The sequence below is a fragment of the Macaca mulatta genome, chromosome 17 (genome assembly GCF_049350105.2).
Source record: "Macaca mulatta isolate MMU2019108-1 chromosome 17, T2T-MMU8v2.0, whole genome shotgun sequence".
In the NCBI taxonomy this organism is placed as follows: Eukaryota; Metazoa; Chordata; class Mammalia; order Primates; family Cercopithecidae; genus Macaca; species Macaca mulatta.
This window is the reverse complement of record NC_133422.1, coordinates 62,340,274-62,351,377: the sequence shown is the minus strand read 5'-3', so window position 1 is coordinate 62,351,377 and position 11,104 is coordinate 62,340,274. Positions and strand designations below refer to the sequence as shown.

At 34.5% G+C, this 11,104-nt stretch overlaps 1 long non-coding RNA gene across 1 annotated transcript; it reads left to right on the top strand.

The window, feature by feature from the left end:
- The first annotated feature begins 10,255 nt into the window (after window positions 1-10,255).
- LOC144336181 (uncharacterized) lies at window positions 10,256-10,820 on the top strand. The gene is made up of 2 exons (XR_013407721.1): window positions 10,256-10,370; window positions 10,535-10,820. It is a non-coding gene; the product is annotated as an uncharacterized LOC144336181 (long non-coding RNA).
- Window positions 10,821-11,104: the final 284 nt, after the last annotated feature.

Below are 11,104 nucleotides of genomic sequence, written 5' to 3'. Positions count from 1 at the left end.
TCCAAATATAAGAATGGTGCCTGGAAATTAAATTGCATTGTATTAATCTGTATGCCTATTCTGATGCCACTATCATGGTATCCTGATTATTATAGCTTTATGATGACTTTAAAAAATTAAGAAATGTAAATCCTCTCCAATTTTGTTTTTCTTTTCTTTTTTTAAAATTATTATTATTATTTTATTGATTTATTTATTTATTTTGAGACAGGGTCTCTGTCACCCAGACTGGAGTGCAGCAGTGTGATCTTGGCTCACTGTAGCCCTAACCTCCCAGGCTCAAGTAATCCTCCCACCTCAGCCTGCTAAGTGGATAGAACTACAGGTGGCTAATTTTTTACTTTTTGTAAAGCTTGGCGGGGGGTCTCACTATATTGCCCAGGCTGGTCTTGAACTCCTGGACTCAAGGGAGACTCCCACCTTGGTCTCCAACAGAACTGGGATTACAGATGTGAGCCACCACACCCGGCCTTGTTCTTCTTTTCAACATTGTTTTGGCTACCCTGGGTCGTACAAGTATCCATAGAAATATTAGGGCAAGTTTGTAATTTGCTGCAAAGATGCTAGTTAAGATTTTGATAAAGACAGTGGTTTGACTGTGTCCCCACCCAAATCTCATCTTGAATTGTAGCCCCCAGAATTCTCATATATTGTGGGAGGAACCCCATGGGAGATCATTGATTTGTGGGGGAGGCATCCCCCATCTGTTCTTGTGGTAATGAATAAGTCTCATGAGATCTGATGGTTTTATAAGGGGTTTCTCCTTTCACTTTCCCCTCATTCTGTCTTGTCTGCTTCCATGTGAGACGTGCCTTTCACCTTCCGCCATGACTGTGAGACCTTCCCAGTCACGTGGAACTGTGAGTCCATTAAACATCTTTTTTTATTATAAATTACCTAGTCTTGGGTATGTCTTTATCAGCAGTGTGAAAGTGGACTAATACAGACTGCCTTGAATCTGTTTATCAATTTGGAATGTATTGCCATCTTAAAAATATTAAATCTTCCAATGTATGTATATGAGATGACTTTCCATTATGTAGGTCCTCTTTACATTTTTTCAACAATGTTTTATAGTTTTTAATATACAAATCTCCTGGATTACATTTATCTTTAAGAATTTTACTTTCTTGGATACTACTATAGATGAATTTTTTCTGTAAGTTTATTTTTACATTGTTTATTGCTACTGGGTAAAAATATAATTAGTTTTTGTATAATGACCTCATAGCCTTCAACTATGCTAAACTCATTTATCCATTGTGATGTTTTCATGAATTTGTTTGTATTTTATATAAAGATCAGGTATTTGTATATATACATAGATGGCTTCTTTCTTTCCAATCTAGTTGGATGTTCTTTAATTGTTTCATCTGGGTTGGGCATGGTGGCTCACACCTGTAATTCCAGCACTTTTAGAGGCTGAGGTGAGTAGATCACCTGAGATCAGGAGTTCGAGACCAGCCTGGTCAACATGGCAAAACTGTGTCTACTAAAATACAAAAATTAGCCAGGCTTGGTTGTAGGTGTCTGTAATCCCAGGAGACTGAGGCACAAGAACTTCTTGAACCCAGGAGGTGGAAGTTGCAGAGAGCTGAGATGGCACCACTGCACTCCAGCCTGGATGAGAGAAAGAGACTCTGTCTCAAAAAAAGAAAAAGAACTTATTTTACATCTAATTCATAGACTAAAATTTTCAATATAATGTTGAATACAAGGGGCAAGGGAATTCTTACTTATCATGTTCCTGAACTTAGTCTTTCATCATTAAGTATGATGTTGGCTGTAAGTTTTTTGCATATGCCCATTATCAGGTTGAAGAAATTCCATTTTATTACTAACTTGTTTAATGTATTTTAATAAAGCCAAAGTGAATGTGTTGTCAAATGCATTTTATGGATCCATTTACATGCACATGTAGTTTTTGTTCTTTATATTATTGATAATGTATACTATATTAGGTTGGTGCAAATATAATTGCAGTTTTCACCATTAAAAGTAATGGTGGCCAGATGCGGTGGCTCAAGCCTATAATCCCAGCACTTTGGGAGGCCGAGGCAGGTGGATCGCGAGGTCAGGAGTTTGATACTAGCCTGACCAACAAGGTGAAACCCTACCTCTATTAAAATGCAAAAATTAGCCGGATGTGGTGGTGGGTGCATGTAATCCCAGCTACTCGAGAGGCTGAGGCAGTAGAATCGCTTGAATCCAGGAAGTGGAGGTTGCAGTGAGCCGACATCAAGCCACTGTACTACAGCCTGGGCAATAGTGTGAGACTCTGTCTCAAAAAAAAAAAAAAAAAAAAAAAAAAGTAATGGCAAAATCGCAATAACTTTTGCACCAAACTAATACAACCTGACTTTTGGGTGTTACACAAACTTTTCATTTCTAAAATAAATTCCATGTGATAATCGTGTATAATTCTTTTTATATTTTGCTGGATTCAATTTGCTGGGATTTTTTTTACAATTTTTTTCACCCTTTTTTTTATTACTATACTTTAAGTTCTGAGATACATATGCAGAACATGTAGGTTTGTTACATATGTATACACGTACCATGGCGGTTTGCTGCACCGATCAACCCATCATCTACATTATTTATTTCTCTTAATGCTATCCCTCACCTAGCCCCCACCCCTCGATGGGCCCCAGTTTGTGATGATCCCCTCCCAGTGTCCATGTGTTCTCACTGTTCAACTCCCACTTATGAGTGAGAACATACAGTGTTTGGTTTTCTGTTCTTGTGCTGGTTTGCTAAGAATGATGGTTTCCAGTGTCATCCACGTCCCTGCAAAGGACATGAACTCATCCATTTGTATGGCTGCATAGTATTCCATGGTGTGTCTGTGCCACATTTTCTTTATCAAATCTATCATTGACAGCATTAGGGTTGGTTCCAAGTCTTTGCTATTGTGAACAGTACTGCAATAAACATCCGTGTGCATGTGTCTTTATAGTAGAATAATTTATACCTTTGGGTATATACTCAGTAATGAGATTGCTGGGTCAAATGGTATTTCTGTTTCTAGATCCTTGAGGAATTGCCACACTGTCTTCCACAATGGTTGAACTAATTTACACTCCCATCAACAGTGTAAAAGCGTTCCTATTTCTCCACATCCTCTCCAGCATCTGTTTTTTCCTGATTTTTTTTTGATGATTGCCGTTCTAACTGGCATGAGATGGTATCTTATTGTGGTTTTGATTTGCATTTCTCTCATGACCAGTGATGACAAGCTTTTATTCATGTTTGTTGGTCATATAAATGTTTTCTTTTGAGAAGTGCTTGTTTATATCCTCTATCCACTTTTTGATGGGGTTGTTTTTTTTTCTTGTAAATTTGTTTAAGTTCCTTGTAGATTGTGGATATTAGACCTTTGTCAGAGGAGTAGATTGCAAAGATTTTCTCCCATTCTGTAGCCTGCCTGTTCACTCTGATGATAGTTTCTTTTGCTGTGCAGAAGCTCTTTAGTTTAATTAGATCCCATTTGTCAATTTTGACTTTTGTTGCCTTTGCTTTTGGTATTTTATTTATGAAGTCTTTGCCCATGCCTATGTTCTGAATGGTATTACCTAGGTTTTCTTCTAGAGTTTTTATGTTTTTTAGGTCTTACATTTAAGTATTTAATCCGTCTTGAGTTAATTTTTGTATACGTGTAAGGAAGGGGTCCAGTTTCTGTTTTCTCCACATGGCTAGCCAGTTTTCCCATCACCATTTATCAAATAGGGAATCCTTTCTCTGTTGCTTGTTTTTGTCAGATTTGTCAAAGATAAGATGGCTGTAGACATGTGACGTTATTTATGAGGCCTTTGTTCTGTGGCATTCATCTGTATATCTGTTTTAGTACCAGTACCATGCTGTTTTGATCACTGTAACCTTGTAGTATAGTTTGAAGTCAAGTAGCGTGATGCCTCTAGCTTTGTTCTTTTTGCTTAGGATGGTCTTGACTATACAGGCTCTTTTTTGGTTCCATATGAAAGTTAAAGTAGTTTTTTCTAATTCTGTGAAGATACTCAGTGGTAGCTTGATGGAGATAGCATTGAATGTACAAATTACTTTGGGCAATATGGCCATTTTCACAATATTGATTCTTCCTATCCATGAGTATAGAATGTTTTTCCATTTGTTTGTGTCCTCTCTTATTTCTTTGAGCAGTGGTTTGTAGTTCTCCTTGAAGAGGTTCTTCACATCCCTTGTAAGTTTTATTCCTAGGTATTTTATTCTCTTCATAGCAACTCTGAATGGGAGTTCACTCATGATTTGCCTCTCTGTTTGTCTATTATTGGTGTATAGGAATGCTCGTGATTTTTGCACATTGATTTTGTATCCTGAGACTTTGCTGAAGTTGCTTTTCAGCTTGAGGAGATTTTGGGCTGAGACACTGGGGTTTTCTAAATATACACTCATGTCATCTGCAAACAGATAAAATCTGACTTCCCCTCTTCCTATTTGAATACCCTTTATTTCTTTCTCCTGCCTGATTATTCTGGCCAGAACTTCCAATACTATGTTGGAATAGAAATGGTGAGAGAGGGCATCCTTGTCTTGTGCCGGTTTTCAAAGTGAATGGTTCCAACTTTTCCTATTCAGTATGCTATTGCCTGTGGGTTTGTCATAAATAGCTCTTATTATTTTGAAATACGTTCCATCAATACCTAGTTTATTGAGAGTTATTAGCATGAAGGGGTGTTGAATTTTTTCGAAGGTCTTTTCTGCATCTATTGAGATAATTCTGTGGTTTTTGTCATTGGTTCTCTTTACATGATGGATTACTTTTATTGATTTGCATATGTTGAACCAGACTTACATCCCAAGGCTGAAACCGACTTGATCGAGGTGGATAAGCTTTTTGATGTGCTGCTAATTCCGTTTACCAGGATTTTATCGAGGATTTTCGCATCAATGTCCATCAGGGATATTGGCCTGAAATTTTCTGTTTTTGTTGTGTCTTTGCCAGGTTTTGGTATCAGGATGATGCTGGCCTCATAATATGCGTTAGGGAGGAGTCTCTCTTTTTCTGTTGTTTGGAATAGTTTCAGAAGGAATGTTACCAGCTCCTCTTTGTACGTCTGATAGAATTTGTTGTGAATCTGTCTGGTCCTGGGCTTTGGTTGGTTGGTAGGATATTAATTATTGCCTCAATTTCAGAACTTTTTATTGGTCTATTCAGGGATTTGACTTCTTCCTGATTTAGACTTGGGAGATTGTATGTGTTCCGAAATTTATCCATTTCTTCTAGATTTTCTAATTTATATGCACAGAAGTGTTTATAGTATTCTCTGATGGGAGTTTGTATTTCTGTGGGATCAGTGGTGACACCCCCTTTATCATTTTTTTATTATGTCTATTTGATTCTTCTCTCTTTTCTTCTTTATTAGTCTGGCTAGTGGTCTATCTATTTTGCTGATTGTTTAAAAAAATAGCTCTTGGATTTACTGCTTTTTGAATGGTTTTTCATGTCTCTATCTGCTTCAGTTCTCTCTCTGATCTTAGTTATTTTTTGATTTCTGCTAGCTTTTGAATTTGTTTGCTCTTGCTTCTCTAGTTGTTTTAATTGTGGTGTTAGGGTGTTGATTTTAGATCTTTCCTGCTTTCTGATGTGGGCATTTAGTGCTAATAAATTTCCCTCTAAACCCCGCTTTAGCCGTGTCCCAGAGATTCTGGTACATCATGTCTTTGTTCTCATTGGTTTCAAATAACTTATTTATTTTTGCCTTAATTTTGTTATGTACCCAGTACTCATTCAGGAGCAGGTTGTTCAGTTTCCATGTAGTTGTGTGGTTTTGAGTGAGTTTCTTAATCTTGAGTTCTAATTTGATTGCACTGTGGTCTGAGAGACTGCTTGTTATGATTTCTATTCTTTTGCATTTGCTGAGGAGTGTTTTACTTCCAATTATGTGGTCAATTTTAGAATAAGTGCGATGTGGTGATGAGAAGAATGTATATTCTGTTGATTTGAGGTGGAGAGTTCCTTAGTTGTCTATTAGGTCCGCTTGGTACAGAACTGAGTTCAAGTCCTGAATATCCTTGTTAATTTTCTGTCTCATTGATCTGTCTAATATTGATGGGTAGTTTAATAGTTACCAATCCAATCTCTGTAAGAGAAAGTCTCTTCAGATTTTCTGTTTCTTCACGAGTTTTTTTCCAGTAGTTTCTGTCTTTCTGGAAATACATCCCTTTCATTATGTTTTGTTGTTGTTGTTGATGTAGAGTGATTATAATATTGCCTTCTGTAATCCCTTTTGTTTCTCTGATGTCAGTAGTGATACTCCTTCTTTTGTTACTAATTTTGGTAATTTGATATTTCTCTATTGTTCTCTTGTTAGTTTAGCCAAATTTTTGCTAATTTTGTTGATCTTGACAAAAAATGGTCATTGGACTTTGTTGGTCTTCTCTATTGTTATTCGATTCTCTATTTCATATGTTTATACTATCATCTTTAATATCTTCTTCCTTCTGATTGTTTAAGTTCATTTTGCTCTACACGTCCAGACACTTAAAGAAAAAGAGTTATACATATGGTTATACACATGAAATCTTTCCTCTTATTTTTATGCAGAAATTTACAGATACATATTTTCCTCCTATGAGTGCTACAGCTGTAACCTTTCCGTTTTGGTATGTTGTGTCACATTTTCAATTATCACAAGTCCTAAATTTCTTTTTGTTATGGATTTATATTTCCATTATATTTGGTCACAAAATACAGTTGTATAATTTCAAATCTTTTACATTCATTAGCTCTGTTTTATAGCCAACCATATGCTGTCTCTTGGAGACCATTCAATGAAAACTTCAGAAGAGTATATATTGGTTTTAGGGTAGAACATTCTATACAGGTCTGTTAGTGAAGTATTAAAAATAGTATTAACAATGGTACATTGAAATCTTCACTATTATTCCTAAATGGAATATTTCTTCCTGGAATTCAATCAATTATTACATTACGTTTTCTGGAACTTTGTTTTTAAGCAAATGTAAGTTCAATATGTTTATGGTTATTACATTTTCCTCATTTTCCTGATGAATTAACCTTTTAATCATCATAAAAGTCCCATTTATCTTTAATAACATTTTTAAGTCTGTCATTTCAAATGATATTACAGTCATTTCAACTTTCTTATGGCTGTTCTTTGAGTGATATATCTTTTTTCACACTTTCATTCTCTATGTATTTGAATCTACGAAGTGAAAATATATAGTTGCATCATCTTTTTTATCCAGTCTGACAATCTTTGTTGATTAAATTGTTTTCTCCATTCACGTTTTATGTTGTAATTGACTTATTTGCATTTGTCATTTTACTATTTGCTTTAGTATGTCACATCTTTTTTTATTCCTCTATTTCTTCTTTACTGTTTTTTTTTGCCTGAGTATTTTATATGACATATTTTATTTCTTTAATTATTTTAACTATATTTTTAGTTATTTTATTAATAGTTATTATAGGGCTTAGCATATAAAGCAACTCTTCAGAATTAGCTAAAGATTTATACTAACTCAAATTCCACAAAAGACATAGATGTTTTACTTTATATATCTCTATTTTCTCTTACCCTCTTTTTTTGAAAATTTTGTCATGCATATTACATATATGTGTCATAATCCCCAAAATTTAATGTTGTAGTTATTACCTTATATAATTGTATGTATTTTAAAGACACTGAGAGATGGAAGAACAAACATACTATTAGATTTTGTCCTATTAATTTTTTTCAACTTTATTGTCAAATATGTTACATTTTTATTGTCATAAGCTCGATGATTTATTGATATACATATAGTTTTACACGATTGTTTTTTATGTTAAAGAATAAAGAATGCAAAATATTCATTTACATATTTAAATTTGCCCTGAAGAACAGACTTTCATTCTGAAAATTCCCGAACAATTTCTTATAAGGTTGTCTTCTTGCAACAAATTATCTCAGTTTTTATCTGGGAATATCTTTATTTCCCATTCATTTTTGAAAGACAACTTTTGCTGGTATAATATTATTGGTTGGTTTTTATGTTTTCTTTATTTTCTCTTAGTCTTCTGTTTAATTCTTTTCTCACTTGCTCAGGTCTCCATTGTTTATGATGATATTAATAAAACAGCTGTTGATCTTATTGAAGTTACCTTGTGCGTAAGTCATTGTTTCTTGTTGTATTCAAGAATTTCTCCTTGTCTTAGTTTTTTTGACATTCTTTTGTGTGATGTCTTTGGGTATTCATCTCTTTTGTGTTGATCTTACTTCTAGTTTGTTGTGCTCTTGAATGTGTGGATTGATATTTTTCATACAGTTTAGAAGTTTTCAGTTTTAATTGTCTTATTTTTTTTTCTATTTCTTTCTCCTCTCCTTCTGCTATGCCAATTACACATATATTGATGTAGTTAAAGTGTTACACATTTTGTTGAGGCTTTGTTCATTACATTTATTTCTCTTTTCTTTCTGTTATTCAGATTGTATAATAGTTTTTTATCTATATTCAACTTAGTGGATTTTTGACTCCTGCTGGATTGCAGGTACAGTAGGTAATTTTTAAATAAAATTATACTTTTCAATTACAGAATTTTCAGTTCTTTAAAAATAACTTTTTAAAAATTTTTTCTGTTTGATGAAACATTGCCATAAATTCCTTTACTTCTTTATTTTTCCTTTTTTTTTTACTTCTATAAACATGATTGTTCTTTAGTTATTGAACGTATTTATAATAGCTTCTTTGAAGTATTTGTGTAAGTCCAGCACCTATACCCTCTCACAGGCATTTTCCGTTGCTTGAGGTATTTTTTGTTGTGGTAGTGGTGATTTGTTATTGTTTTTGTTTATTGGTTTTTTCCTGTTTATGGCTCACACTTTCTTATTTCTTTGCATATCCATATATACATTTTTCCTGAAATCTGTACATATTAGATAATACATTTTAATACTTCTAGATACTGATTTTCATACATTCAAACTTTATTGTTAACATTTAAAAATGCATTTCCTTTGTAATTTAGCTGGTTTATTTTAGAGAAGGCATATTTTCCCCTGCAGTGTGAAACATCTGATGTATCTTCGCAGAAGATAGTGTTGAACATGTGCACAGTTGCCCTGAGATGACTTGTTAGCAGGGCTCTCTTTGACTTTATTTTTCTCTGATTTCTCCGTTAAGCCATCTTTTTCCACTGATCTTACACACAGCTGTTAGGCTCCACTAATTGCCAGTTTATTGTTCTATTTTTTATCAATGCACTAGGGTATAAATTTTTCCACAGTCTGACCCAATTAAAGTCATCCTACTTTTCAGGAATAATTTTTGAGAATAATCTTTAAAGTTTGCTTTGACTCCAGAAGGTCTCGCCTTAGGAATACCTTTCCCTGGTTCTGTTTGGTAAACTAACAGGACTACAGTTTAGATTATTGCTGTCATGGGACTATCCATATTTTCTTATGTGCTTCTCACAAAAATATCTATTGTTTTTGATATCATCCTAAGGCATAAACTTCCTAACATTCCTCTTCCAATAAAGGCAATACATTTCCAGAAGGCTACTGAGCTCTCAATTCTTACGGCCTTTCTCTTGTCAGAAAAATCTCCAAGCCACTGCTCCTAGACGGGGGGCAGGCATAATGGCCTAGCTTTCTTGAAATGATGTCCCTGTTTCATCAGTAGGGTGCTGAGCAGGGGAGATATTCTGTGGTAATATAGGCTTTCTTTCCCTACGTTGAACTCTACGTTAATGAACAAGCTGTGGCATGAAAATTATTGTTCCGGTTTTCTTGGACTGTCATACCTAGCACAGAAATTCTTACCTACCAGGGAAACTAAGTGGAAAAACAGATCACAATACCTCTCAGCTGCACTATCCTAGAATTTAGCCTTTGCCATGTGCACTGCAGCAGATAATAAGTGTTTGATGTCTGCCCCTTCCAGGAAGTCACTGTAGCCCTTGACTTAGAGCTCAGAGCAGAAGTATCTTCACCTTCTTGACTGTATTCACTTGAAGTTGACTGTCTTTCATGCAGAGCTAGGCAATGGGAAGTGAGTTGTATCTCAATAACACAAGTTCCAACTAACTTATTTTCAGTACATTTTCTTGAATAAATACTGTTTTGTTTGGTGTATACACTAAGGACAGTTTTCAGAGAGTTTTCCTAGTTGGTTTTATCTTTGTCTTTATAATAAGAACAGTTGTGGCCATGTCACTGGAGACCAGGTTCATAGTACTCCTCATTCTGCCATGCAGGAAATCTTTCTAGGGTTTATTTTAGTGTGCTGAGATAATGGTCTGGGCATAACAACTATAATCTGTGATAACTGAGATATATTCTTTAAGTTCATTAATAGATATATATCCAAAACTTATCAACAAACAACTGACCATGCTGGAAACACAGGTTAGTTTACAGAGTCACTAATAATTGTTTATGGTTATGCTCTTTCTAGTTAGTGAGTATATTTTCAGAAAGCTACTTCTTAAGCGAAATTTGAATGCATTACATTGTGCTATTTGAATGTATTACTTAGATTATCATCACTTAAGTTTTTTGTTTCTTTTAAGAATACTGGCAGCCATCTGACTGAAATGGGAGGCAAGTGACAGCTAAGAGAGATATTCTGTAGCTCAAGCCCAAGCATGGACCCAGGAGATCATGTTTCAATACCTTGAAGAGCTTATTTTCAACAGGAACTAACATGCATCTTGTTGCTGTTCAGCTGTAGAATTATAGGGTTAAATTATGTTATGATTTTTGATATTCTATGCTTCGTAGTAATGATTTTCATTTTAAAATTGTTTATTATTACATGCTATTAAAACCACAATAAAATGAAGCAAATAAGTTCAATTAAAGTTTAGTAAGCAGTTCTTTGTTGTTTTTATGGTTAACCCAAAAGGCACTACAAAAAATACAAAAGTTCTTACATTACTGTGCCTTTCTTTTAAAGTTGCAATTCATACCATGCCCATAATTGGTAACCATAGGCAGGCACCTGAAGGTACATAAGTATTTACCAAATCACATAATATAGAAAAAGTAAGAAAGAGATCTCTCAACATGACTGAAACTAAAAGCACTTAAAATTAGCCAGGTAAAATGTCCTTTTAGTTTTGCCTTTTCTGTTTGTGGTC